This window comes from Mobula birostris, chromosome 5 (genome assembly GCF_030028105.1).
Source record: "Mobula birostris isolate sMobBir1 chromosome 5, sMobBir1.hap1, whole genome shotgun sequence".
NCBI classification, from domain to species: domain Eukaryota; kingdom Metazoa; phylum Chordata; class Chondrichthyes; order Myliobatiformes; family Myliobatidae; genus Mobula; species Mobula birostris.
The window spans coordinates 191,114,821-191,129,321 of NC_092374.1; positions in this window are offsets into that span (position 1 = coordinate 191,114,821).

Here is a 14,501-nt window from a genome sequence, read left to right on the forward strand (position 1 = left end):
GCAATAAACTTACATCAATATTGTAAAAACTGTTTTTGGTGCAACTCGCCAATCATTTTGTGCGATGTTGTTTTTAGGCATACTAGGATTCAATATTTCCAGTTAGACGGGAGCCATCTCTGTTCTTTCCGCTAAGATTGATACTGGCTGAGCAAGCAAGGATGTCTCTAATCAATTGCAACCCGGGTACAGGGAAGCTGCAATCAGGAAATCATCTTCTGTTGTAATTTTCAGACTTGCGCAGTCTGAGAAAACCTTTAGGTGACGCAGGTAAGATAGTAATTGAATGCGTTATATTTTCTTTTTCATTTGTTGGGGACGGCCTAATGTGAAAACTGTTTTACCTCTATTCAATCTTCGTTTAATTTGCATTGTGGTTAAACAAGTCGAATGTTCTAAGTGTCAATATTTCAATTTGTATAATTTTTGTACACTCGCATCTGAAAACTACTTGTGGTTAGCGATCTGAATGCAACATGGCCTGACATTCTGACTGGCCATATGAATCCATTCCCGATGAACGCAGAAAGTAAAGTCTGTCTCTGTCTCCAAGAAGTTCAAGGTACCAAACAATTTCAACTGCAAGAGGAATGCCATAAATGCATTGCATGGGTATTTATTGACGGCAATCCTCCAGAATTTCCGTTATCACTTTCTACCTCATGCAATATCGGACGAAAGTAAGATAATATTCAGAATGCTGCAACTAATGAGCAGCGCCAATGACTTGGTAGAAATGCTTAAAGTTCTAAAACTTTCTGCTTCCAATTTTCATTTCATGTTACCACTTTCTGTCGCTTTAAGATGTTGAACACCCGCTGGAATAAGGCTCATTGCATGTACTTTGAAAATCCAGTAGGTATGAAGCGATGTAAATAGAAAACAAACCACAACCAGTCCACTTGCTCTATCTAGTCGCTTCTTGCACCAATTACTGTAGTTCATTGAAGAAGGTTGTAGTCTATGGGCTTTCTAAGCCAGTGCCAATCAACTCAACGAGTTAAACTTCGACCAGATCTTTAGTATTGTCCGCTTTCCAACAGATATTGATCTCCAAAACAAAGAAAAAGGTAAAATCATTAGAAATGAAATGTTTTATATTACAATAACTGCGATTATTTAAAATGTTTTGATGTGTATGACCAGTTTAAGAACCGATACAGCACCAAATTAATAGTTGATAATAACAAAACTAGGTTGTTTTAGGGCTTAATAAATACATCAGAGCAGATGGTTAGTAATAAAGATATTGATAGCAATGAAAAATACTGTATATATTTTCATATTTGGGGCCACCCTAAATTGGTCTGCCTGGCTGAATCTAATGAATTTCTGATTGTATAACCTATTTGGTTTTCTATTATATTAAAGTTAGAAGCGGCATTACGGAATGATATGCTTGTTTTCCAGTCCAGACAGATGTTTTACAGTTGCAAACACCGCCTCTGGGCCACTATCTTTTGCCGTCTGTCAATCATCACTTACTGCAAGATTTGTTTTCCATCCAAATATGGCTAGAACTAGGAGAAACATTGATCAAATCCGCTTGGTGCAACTGACTTCTAATTCCGCTTTCGGTATTAGGTGTAGCACAGGTTACTGCGTATTTTGAATGTACTTTCTCCAAGGCGCTGGGGGCGACGGTTCAAACACTGGAAAATGCGCTTAATATAGATAGATAGCTGATTATCGGCACACACATGATGGGACAAAGAGCTTGATTCTGTGCTGTTTAATCAGCTATTCCGAGTACTTCCCACTTCCCACTTTATATCTACCAGTACACTTCCAATGTCGAGTATTTTGGCCTTGCTATGTTGACGCCAGAATAGTGTAGTTTGTGTTTTCTTCATTAGTAGCACTATTTCTTCTTTAGCAATCTATGCTATTCCTTATCGTTCCAATTTTGTTTCCTGCAAACTCAGCGGCTCCTAAATGGGGCCCTCTCTTTACTTCTATGGAATTCCATCCCCAAGTGGATTGCATCATTACCATGCTCATCTGGGTATATCAACCCCTATTTTGGTTTCTTTATTTCATACCCGATATTCTAACTCTGTTTTAGAATATTTCCACACTTCATCCTTCCCTTCTTGTTATTAAACACAGTGGTACATCACTGATGCATTTAAATTCCCTTCATATTTATAACATTTTACTATCTGCTCAAGGTGCTATTTACATGTAATCAGAATTGTGACATATACAGTACGCATTCAGATTGATTTCGGTGACGTTTCATTTAAAAAAGAACCTTTGTTTTTGCTTTCCCTAGAACTTGGAAATCTCAGGCTGGCTTTGGAAGAGAAAGGTCGGAGAAATAAATCAAACATCTCACAAGAAGCACCAAAATAAGGTCGCAAAATATTGGCTGTTGTGTCGTCTTCCCGATCGTTGGCTTTGTTAATCATTTTCTTCCTCTACATGACTAATTCCTGAGAGCCAAGTACCGTTATTCTAGAACAACATGAGTAATCTGATTGATGTGAAAAGGTAAATCTGACCCAGATTTTTTTGATTTAGAGATATAAGGTGTTATATGCCCTTCCGACCCTTCGAGACGCACCAGCCAGCAAAGCCTGAAACGCCGATTTAACCCTAATCTAATCACGCGACAATTACAGGGACAAATTAACCTAACTGGTAGGTCTTTGGAATGTGGGAGGAAACCAGAGAACCCGGGGAAACCCGACGCATTCCACTGGGAGGACATACAAAAATTCCTTTACGGAAGACACAGAATTGAACTCCAGCTCCGACGTACCGAGCTGTAATAGCATCGCACTGACCACTACGCTACTGTGGTGCCAATCTGTTTACTGATGCGGGCATGCCATCATTGAACGGTTCGGTGATGATGGAAAAAAAAGAAAAAAAAATAGAACATAACCACATAACCAAAAATTTGACAACCAACATTTTTCTCTGTTCACCAAATAAAATCTTCAAGCAAACAACTGAGTTTGATAAAAATGTCCTCGCAACAATGGATAAAATCTTCGATTCGTGGAAATGTAAGTTTAGCCACGCAGACGTCTTAGAATAAAAAGGTGGGAAGTCTTGGATGTTTCATTTCAATCCGGTGGAATCAGCATCTCAAATTCATTCTAGGTGGTAATTAGCGATTTCAGTTTTGCTCTTCGTGCAGCAGTTAGCGTGCTGCTATTACAGCTCAGGGCGTCGGAGTTCGGAGTTCAGTCCCAATATCATCTGTAGGGAGTCTCTGTACATCCAGCCGTGGAATGCGTGGGTTTTCGGACCACAATCCAAAGATGTACCAGGTCGGCTCATTCGTCATTGTGAACTGTCCCGTGATTAGATTCGGGCTAAATCGCGGTGTCGGGGGTGGCTGGGCCGGCGCTGCTCGAAGGGCAAGGAAGGTTTACTCCGCGCTGCATCGCTAAATAAGTAAATAAACCTGACTCAAAATAGATTTTTACAACAGGATGCAGGATAAATTAGGTTGTGAAAAATGGTCATTCGGTTTTTTTATTGTCACATGTACGGAGGTCCAGTGAGAAACTTTTCTTGCATACTGTTCATTCAAATAAGCTCATTATAATGCGTTAATTGAACGGAGTACTGCGCTGTTGATTGGAGTACTGCGCAGACGCAACAGGAGCGTTCCCTCGCAGGTCCGGTGTGGGGCTTTAAAACAAAACAGTCTCTATAAAAGAGAGGTATCGCCCAGCGCAACGGTCATCGTGTGAGCAGTCATCGTCGGAGTAGGCTTCAGTCAGAGTGGTAAGGCTGTGGCTCAACAAAGCTTCAGCGAGAACAGACGGTTCGTTCATTCCTTATTTCTTATTTAACTCTAGAGAGAATACAGAGCCAGTTTTCTGCTCTGGGTGTCAGATGTGGGACTTCCAGGAGACTCCCAGCCTCCCCGACCGCCAACTTTACACAAGACGCATCAAGATGCAGCTCCTTAGGGACCGTGTTAGAGAACTGGAGCTGCAGCTCGATGACCTTCGGCTTGTTAAGGAAAGTGAAGCAATGATAGACAGGAGCTATAGGAAGTAGTCACCCCATGGCTACAGGAGACTGTTTGGTGATCAATAATGTATTCCCATTAACGCAGTAATCTCTACAGCTAGCCACTTCTTCACACATCCCTTCTGGGACACAGTCATACTCAGTGCCAGGGACCTGACAGATAGTTCATACCCCCAAAAGTACTGTATCCAAACCAGTATAGCCGTTGTTGAAGGGAATGGTCACAGAGATTCTCTGCACTGGCTATCTATCCTCTTTCTCTCTCCTGACAGTCATTCAGTTACTTGTGTCCGGCACCTTGGGTGTAACTACTTCTCTGTATGCTCTGTCCATCAATTCCTCAGCTTCACGGAGTTCATACAGCTCTAGCTCAAATTCCTTAACACGATCTGTTAGGAAGAGTAGCTGGATACGCTTCTAGCAGGTGCATTTATCAAGGACACCGCAGGTCTCTGCCTTCCCACATCCCGTAAGAGGGGCATTCCACTATCCTGGCTGGCATCCCGCTGCTCTGACTGGACAATATGAAAGAAAGAAAAAACAAGCGAACAAAATTCCTTCTGGTGCTCTGGTTTCCTCCCACAGACCAAAGACCCGCCAGTTGGTTGGTTAATTGGTTATTGTAAATTGTCTTATGATTAGACTAGGTATGCTGGGTGGCACGGCTCAAAAGGCTGGGAGGGCCCATTCCATGCATAAATTTAGAAAAGATATAGCTAACAATCATACGATTCGATTCAATTCCACCTGTCCAAATAATAACAGGATCCATTTTGTAGTTCCCTGTTACTCACCATCTTCCTTCAGATGTGAATCAAAGTCTAAATATCATAATATACACCAAACATTAATCATTTTGCAAAGTAACATTATTACCAACATCTTCGGCAGAAAGAAATAGGAATTGTGCACAAATTATGAAATTATTTAAATTAATTATTTATAATTTATATTCTGCGTTGTACATGTCTGTGATTCAGCTTCAACCAAGTACCTGCTGCATGGTACTCGTAGCCCATCGTACTTGTGCACGTGGCAATGCGCTTAGCTATAAACAAAATATTGCAAGCTATATTTTCTTTTCTCTGACGATTTTCTAATTAATAAGATGCAGTATAAACATGTCTTTAAACCCAGAACACACACATTATACACCTCGTCGAAGGCTATTTTTCTGTAATGTGGTAAGAAGTGTAAATTGGGCAGATCTACTATGTGGCCGCATTTAATCTTGCTTTCTTTTTTATTAACTGTTAAACCAAGGCAAGGATCTGCAAAGTAACTCTGATAAGCCTTGAGGTATCGGAACAGGATGAGTTCATCCGCAACTTTCTATTCCCGGCTCCCGCGTCCACAGGGTTTGAAATAGAGCAATCCTCAGGCAAAGACTCTGTTACAGGTGGCGGACTCAGTAATCCTGCCCCGAATTGCCTGATAACATGACAGCTTGATCCTGCCAGAAACCTCTTAACCAAAAATAATTAAACCATGTGAAAATAAAGTTAAATTAAATAATTAAATAATGATCATCCTAATTTGGAAAAAGTGATTATAAAGTCAGGAAAATTGCAGTAATCAGTAATTTTCATCTTCATATCAAGCAAAGTTTCGATCATGCAAATCAAATCAAATCAAGTTTAATTATCATTCAACCATGCATGGATATAGCCAAACGAAACCCCGCTCCTCTCGGGCTAAGGTGCAAGACATACACAGCACATTCAAAATAGCGTACAAAAAACATAGTCATGCAAAAAAACACATATATAGCCCAGCATCCTGAGCAACATGTCCCACAAATTGATGGTACAGTTGCCGGCAGTGCTTATGCACACACAATCCAGGCTGTCATTCTACCAATCAAACACGGGAGGGCAAAATTGATGTGAGAGGCCAGCCCGTAACGGAGCACGAATTCCACGCTGCACCGCCTCCTGCGTTTCCTCTCCTGGACTGCAGCAGCAGGCAAGCCTATGCCTTGAGGCCCAGTTCTCTTTACAACCAAGGCTACGCAGCTTCTTCGCTGCCTGTCACCGCACCAAACAAGGGAAACAGGCCTGCGGCATCTTATATTATCAATGTCCAACAGGGTCTTGTGATCGCAACAGAAACGTCCAAGACAATCACCCACGGTTATACTGCACGCTGTCATCGTGCACCAAGTCTGATGCCTTCAAGTAGCAGGCAGCAACACTGTCTTCACCTTAGCTAGCTCCTCCAAACCCAGTCTGGCTCCTCTGACATGCCAGCCCGCTCCTTGGACACCCAGTCCAGCTACTCTGATCAATGAGCTGCTCTCTAATGGGGTAGACCTACTTTACCCAAAGTTCTTGGAGTCCATCATTGTCTTGCAGTTATAAAAAACACATTAACAAAGGGAAAAAAAACACCATTGGTTGGTCCCCGGGAGGCCACTGAGTCTAAACGTGGGACCATTTTACCAGAAAGTAAGAAAATGTAATCATCTTGACATAGTTAACAATCACTCAACGATTCAGGAACAGTTTTGACCCACCACCACCAATTTGCTGAATGATTTTGTCTTCGAGTCTTTGCCCTGTACAACTGCTGCAAAACAACACATTTCATTTCATAAAATAGTGATAATAAACCAGATGCTGGCTATGATTCTGAAATAAGCTACTATTATGATATTTTTAAATATACTGATATTTTTCCCTTTTAAATCCATGTAGATATAAGGATGAAGGAAACTAGATCTGGTAATCAGTGTTGTCATGCTTTTATCTTGCAACCTATTGCTCCAAAATATATTAACAAAACAGTTTGATAGCTTGCATTATTATGTGCATCCTATGAAAACAAAATATCAGATAATATACAAGAGAAAATCTGCAGATGCTGGAAATCAAAATAGCATGCGCAATGCTGGAGGAACTCAGCAGGCCAGGCAGCATCCATGGAAAAAAGTAAGCAGTCAATGTTCCAGTCAATGCTCCTTTCTATAGATACTATCCGAGCTGCTGAGTTCCTCCAACATTTTGTGTGTATTATCAGATAATATATACCATCAAGATGCTGGAGGAACGGGGCTGCATCTATGAAAATTAAAAAACCATCGACATTTCGGGAGGAGATCTCTGAAAGGGTTGACTGTGTTTTTTTATGTTTTCACAGATGCTGCCTGACCTGCTGAGTTCATCCAGCATTCTCTGCATGTTGCTCTGGATTTCCAGTGTCTGTAGAACCCCTTGTGTTTATGATATATAAACATATCTTCCAAGGGCAATAAGCCTCTGGGAACTAAACTAGATTGGAAATGTTATATAACTGAAGTAAAATATTTCAAAAATATTAAAATAATATTTGAAAAGTGCAAAAATATTAAAATAACACAATTAACATAGCGTAGAAATAAAGTAAAGTATATGTGCTTCCTTCAGAACTAGAGATATTGATGGCCATTAGGGATGATCTAGGTAAGAGAAAAATCTTCAGTGCGTACTCGTTTTTTAAACATTAACTATTCGTAACATGATATACAGTACATAGAAAAAGAAACAGCTAATATTTTAGGTCGGAAACCGTCCACCAAGCAGTCGAAAATAGTCGAGGAATTGGACCGATTCCCTTGGTTTCAAGCTCCTCTCCCAGCAAAACATTAAATCAGATTCTTTCTACACAGAGGCTGGTGACCTATTGAGTATTTCTAGCATTGGCTCTTGTTTCAGATTCTCAAAGTGTGCATGTCTTTTGTTTGATTTTCTGTTGATCTTTACAGGGTTGGAATCAAATTTTGGAAACGATTCTAACTGGCCGATAAGTGTTTGATGCCACTCTGTGCACCCCTTTTTGTCCAACACCGAGACATTTCTATGTTTTTCTTTCACCACAGTGAACCTGTTGACATTAAAAAATGAAGGTAACTGATATGTCGCCGGCTGACGGTTTGGATTTCCTTTTTGCTGCTTTGTGCCGGTATAGGAAACGGAAGTAACTTACTAGAGCAGGCAAAAATACAAAACTTCCCTGTGGCCAAACATTTCAATTCCCATTCCCGTTCCAACACGTCAGTCCAGAACCTCAACTTGTGCCACAATGAGGCCACCCTCGTCGTGGAGGAACAATGCCTTATATTCTATCCGGGTAGCCAGCCTCCAACTTGATGGCGTGAACATCAATTCCTCCTTCCAGTCATTTCCCCTCCTTCTCCACTCTTCTTCTATTCTGCACTCTGGCCTCTTACCTCTTCTCACCTGCTTACCCCTTCCACCGGGTCCACTCCTCCTTTGATCCACTCTCCTCTCCTATCAGATCCTTTCATATCCAGCCTGTCCCCCCAACCTGGCTTCACCTATCACCTTCGAGTTACCCTTTCCCTCATTTTTATTCAAGTGTTTTCCCCACCCCTTCCTTTGCAGTCCTGAGGAACTGTCTCGGCCAGAAACATCGACTCTTTCCATGGGTTCTGCCTGATGAGCTCCTCCAGCATCTTGTGTGTGTTACAATAAAGTAGCATGCCATTTTATAACAGAAAACCACTGATACTCAGGAAAGAAATCAAGTAAGGTATGAAATAAATGCAAAATTGTCTCTTAATGAATACAAAGGATGCAGAACAATAGGCGTGCAGCGGCCTTTGTTTAGATTTGTCTGAAATTAAAATGAATAATCAACGGGAGGGGGAAGGGTATATACAGAAATGTAAGGAATTCCGGGTGAAAAAATCTTAGGAAGATATAATAAGCTCAGGCAGACTTCCCGTATCTAAAGCTAGGAAGCATAGGTTTCAGGGAAAGGGAAAGATTGGAAGGAGATTTAAGGAGTAAGCCTTACACACAAAAAAAATGTAATTGGTACCCGATGAGTTCCACTGCTACACATGCCCTTACACTTCCTCCCTCATCACCATTCAGGGCTCCAGACAGTCCTTCCAGGTGAGGCGACACTTCACCTGTGAGTCGGCTGGGGTGATATACTGCGTCCGGTGCTCCTGATGTGGACTTCTATACATTGGCGAGACCCGACGCAGACTGGGAGACCATTTTGCTGAACACCTACGCTCTGTCCGCCAGAGAAAGCAGGATCTCCCAGTGGCCACACATTTTAATTCCACATCCCATTCCCATTCTGACATGTCTATCCACGGCCTCCTCTACTGTAAAGATGAAGCCACACTCAGGTTGGAGGAACAACACCTTATATTCCGCCTGGGTAGCCTCCAACCTGATGGCATGAACATTGACTTCTCAAACTTCCGCTAATGCCCCACCTCCCCCTCGTACCCCATCCGTTATTTATTTATATACACACATTCTTTCTCTCACTCTCTTTTTTCTCCCTCTGTCCCTCTGACTATACCCCTTGCCCATCCTCTGGGTTCCCCCCCCTCCCCCTTTTCCTTCTCCCTGGGCCTCCTGTCCCATGATCCTCTCATATCCCTTTTGCCAATCACCTGTCCAACTCTTGGCTCCATCCCTCCCCGTCCTGTCTCCTCCTATCATTTTGAATCTCCCCCTCCCCCTCCCACTTTCAAATCTCTTATTGGCTCTTCCTTCAGTTAGGCCTGACGAAGGGTCTCAGCCCGAAACGTCAACTATACCTCTTCCTAGAGATGCTGCCTGGCCTGCTGCGTTCACCAGCAACTTTGATGTGTGTTGCCTGAATTTCCAGCATCTGCAGAATTCCTTGTGTTCCCGTGGAGGAGCCCATTTGTTCGAGATGGATTTCGAGCAACATTCGGAAGGTGGTGAGTGCTTTCACGCAGACCATGGGTCCGGCACATAAGTTAAAGATAACTTCAAGATGAGCTCCAACTTCTGTGCACATTTGGACTGGGTTAACTGTGATGGAACCTTTTTAATTTTTTTCCTTTCATTTTCTTACTAATTCTTTGATAAAGCAGAGAAATACACTTTCTTTATAACTGTGTGCATTGCACAATCTGTTATTTCTTGCTGACGGCTAATTGCAAGAAGCCACTACTTACACAGTATACGCACTATGTTAGAGCAGATAGTGAGGTTCAGGAGGATAAAGGTCATGCGAGAACTGCAAGTATAGTGCATGGTGTAAAGCCAGATCTAACATATAAAGAGGCTTTGAGGAAAGAGAAGCAGAATAAAGGGTGTAAAGGTAGTAAGGTAGAAGGGCTAAAGTGTGTGTACCTCAATGCAAGAAGCATCAGGAATAAAGGTGATGAACTGAGAGCTTGGATACATACATGGAATTATGATGTAGTGCCCATTACAGAGACTTGGCTGGCACCAGGGCAGGAATGGATTCTCAATATTCCTGGATTTCAGTGCTTTAAAAGGGATAGAGGGGGTGAAAAGTGGAGGAAAGGTGGCATTACTGGTCAGGGATACTATTACAGCTACAGAAATGGTGGGTAATGTAGCGGGATCCTCTTTTGAGTCAGTATGGGTGGAAGTCAGGAACAGGAAGGGAGCAGTTACTCTATTGGGAGTATTCTATCTGCCCCCTGGTGCAGCAAAGGTACCGAGGAGCAAATTGGGAGGCAGGTTTTGGAAAGGTGCAAAAATAACAGGGTTATTATCATGGGTGACTTTAACTTCCCTAATATTGATTGGCACCTGATTAGTTCCAATGGTTTAGACGGGGCAGAGTTTGTTAAGCGTGTCCAGGACAGATTCCTGTCACAGTATGTTGACAGGCCTACTGGGGGAATGCCATGCTAGATCTAGTATTAGGTAACGAACCGGGTCACGTCACAGATCTCTCAGTAAGTGAGCATCTGGGGGACAGTGACCACCACTCCCTGGCCTTTAGCATTATCATGGAAAAGGATAGAATCAGAGAGGACAGGAAAATTTTTAATTGGGGAAGGGCAAATTATGAGGCTATAGGGCTAGAACTTGCCAGTGTGTATTGGAATGATGTTTTTGCAGGGAAGTGTATTAAGGACATGTGGTCGATGTTTAGGGATCTTTTGCAGGATTTTAAGGATAAATTTGTCCCAGTGAGGAAGATAAAGAATGGTAGGGTGAAGGAACCATGGGTGACAAGTGAGGTGGAAAATCTAGTCAGGTGGAAGAAGGCATCATACATGAGGTTTAGGAAGCAAGGATCAGATGGGTCTATTGAGGAATATAGGGTAACAAAAAAGGAGCTTAAGAAGGGGCTGAGAAGAGCAAGAAGGGGGCATGAGAAGGCCTTGGCGAGTAGGGTGAAGGAAAACCCCAAGGCATTCTTCAATTATGTGAAGAACCAAAGGATGACATGAGTGATGGAAGGACCGATTAGAGATAAAAGTGGGAAGATGTGCCTGGAGGCTGTGAAAGTGAGCGAGGTCCTCAATGAATACTTATCTTCGGTACTCACCGATGAGAGGGAACTTGATGATGGTGAGGACAATATGAGTGAGGTTGATGTCATGGAGCATGTTGATATTAAGGCAGAGGAGGTGTTGGAGTTGTTAAAATACATTAGGATGGATAAGTCTCCGGGGCCTGACAGAATATTCCCCAGGCTGCTCCATGAGGTGAGGGAAGAGATTGCTGAGCCTCTGGATAGGATCTTTATGTCCTCGTTGTCCACGGGAATGGTACCGGAGGATTGGAGGGAGGCGAATGTTGTCCCCTTGTTCAAAAAAGGTAGTAGGGATAGTCTGGGTAATTACAGACCAGTGAGCCTTACATCTGTGGTGGGAAAGCTGTTGGAAAAGATTCTTAGAGATAGGATCTCTGGGCATTTAGAGAATCATGCTCTGATCAGGGACAGTCAGCATGGCTTTGTGAAGGGCAGATCATGTCTAACAAGCCTGATAGAGTTCTTTGAGGAGGTGACCAGGCATATAGCTGAGGGTAGTGCAGTGGATGTGATCTACATGGATTTTAGTAAGGCATTTGACAAGGTTCCACACAGTAGGCCTATTCAGAAAGTCAGAAGGCATGGGATCCAGAGAAATTTGGCCAGGTGGATTCAGAATTGGCTTGCCTGCAAAGCCGTGGTGGAGGGAATACATTCGGATTGGAGAGTTGTAACTAGTGGTGTCCCACAAGTATAAGTTCTGGGACCTTGACTTTTCGTGATTTTCATTAACGACCTGGATGTGGGGGTAGAAGGGTGGGTTGGAAAGTTTGCAGACGACCCAAAGGTTGGTGGTGTTGTGGATAGTGTAGAGGATTTTTGAAGATTGCAGAGAGGCATTGATAGGATTCAGAAGTGGGCTGAGAAGTGACAGATGGAGTTCAACCCGGAGAAGTGTGAGGTGGTACACATTGGAAGGACATACTCCAAGGCAGAGTACAAAGTAAATGGCAGGATACTTGGTAGTGTGGAGGAGCAGAGGGATCTGGGGGTACATGTCCACAGATCCCTGAAAGTTGCCCCACAGGTAGATAGGGTAGTTAAGAAAGCTTATGGGGTGTTAGCCTTCATAAGTCGAGGGATAGAGTTTAAGAGTCACGAGTTAATGATGCAGCTCTATGAAACTCTGGTTAGGCCACACTTGGAGTACTGTGTCCAGTTCTGGTTGCCTCACTATAGGAAGGATGTGGAAGCATTGGGAAGGGTACAGAGGAGATTTACCAGGATGCTGTCTGGCATAATTTACATATTACTATTTAATTATTTATGGTTTTATTACTATTTAATTACTTATGGTGCAACTGTAACGAAAACCAATTTCCCCCGGGATCAATAAAGTATGACTATGACTATGACTACCTGAGGAATGATCTACTTCCAAAGAGGGAGTGCAGTGAACGTTAACTAGATCAACTCCTGAGACAGCAGATTAAGTAACCTTTTGAGTTTAGAAGAATGACAAGTGACCCTAATAAAGTTTACACTTTGGGTTTGATGTTTCCACTGGCTGGGATGTATAGAACCATAAATCACTTTCTCAAAATCAGGTTTGAACCATTTAGGACAAAGATAAGAAGAAATGTTCTTAGAAGGTAGTTAAAAGTTCACACAAGAGAGCTGTGGAGGCCCGGTGGATCAATTTGTCAACAACGGGTATCGATAGATTTTAGATGTTCAGGCAATTAAAGGATATGAAATTTGAGCAAGAAAAGGAAATTAAGATAAAATATCAGCTCTGAGTTTAGCAAATCGCAAAGTAGACATGATGAATGCCCTGTCCCTGCTTTCAACTGTCAGGCTGGAGGGTAACTTGCTTCCACTCTGAGTTTGTGAGTTCGCAGGTGCCCGATAAAGCCAACGTTGGAAGTGCAGAGTTTTCCATAGGTGTGACAAGAGGGGCCTCATGGGGCGGGTGGGTGGATGCGCTGTGATGTCACTTGGTCCATGCACCATTAATAGAAAGCTGCTCTGTATTAACAGTGTTTGATCTCGAGCTTCCCCATGCCATCCTGAATGCTTCTTCCCCTCTCTGAGTGGTCTGGGGCAGAGATTCTCAAGGAAGAGGATTCCTGGACATGCTGCAAGAGATGCAATATCTCTTCCAGTTGGGAAGAGATGGGAATATTGCATCTTTCCAGAGTGACCACCAATCCTCTTCCTTGACTCTTTGGTAATCACTTACCATTTTAAAGTTCCAAGTTCAACACTTGTTTCAGGCAGGAGGCGTCAGGCATGCAGAAAACATTTGTCTGTCTGATATCTCCGGCTTGGTGCAACCAGGGACTCGATTCTCGAGACAAAGCTGGAGGAACTCAGCAGACCAGGCAGCATTTATGACCATTTGCCAAGACCTGATGAAGAGTCTCGGCCTGAAATCTCGACTGTTTACTCTTTTCCAGAGGGAGGCGATGGTGGGCAAGGAAATAAGTTGAGAGAGGGAAAAGGGGATGGGGAATGTCGAAGGAAAGTGGTGGAGATGGGGGGACGGGGTGGAGGGGCATTTACCGGAAGTTTGAGAAGTCGATGTTCATGCCATCAGTTTGGAGGCTACCCAGACAGAATATAAGGTGTTGTTCCTCCAACCGGAGTGTGGCCTCATCGCAACACTAGAGGAGGCCATGGTTTGACATATCAGAATGAGAACAGGAAGTGGAATTAAAATGGGTGGCCACTGGGAGATCCTGCTTCTTCTGGTGGATGGAGCGTAGGTGCTCAACGAAGCAACCTGATATTCCATCTGGGTAGCCTCCAACTTGATGGCATGAACATTGATTTCTACTTCCAGTGATGTCTCCATCCCCTCCCCCCACCTCTCCTTCACCATTCCCCATCCCTTTGCCCTCTCTCACCTTATCCCGTTGATTGCCCATCGCCTCCCTCTGGTACTCCTCCCCCTTTTTCTTTCTTCCATGGTCTTCTGTCCTTTCCTATCAGACACCTCCTTCTCCAGCTCTGTCTCTCTTTCACCAATCAACTTCCCAGCTCTTTACTTCATCCCTCCCACTCCTGGTTTCACCTATCTCTCCCCTCCCCCACCTTTTAAATCTACTACTCATTTTTTTCCCTCTAATCCTGCCGAAGGGTCTCGACCCAGAACATCGACTGTGCTTTTTTCCATAGATGCTGCCTGGCCTGCTGAGTCCCTCCAGCATTGTGTGCGTGAATTGTTCGGATTTCCAACATCTGCATACTTTCTCTTGTTTGTGAACCTC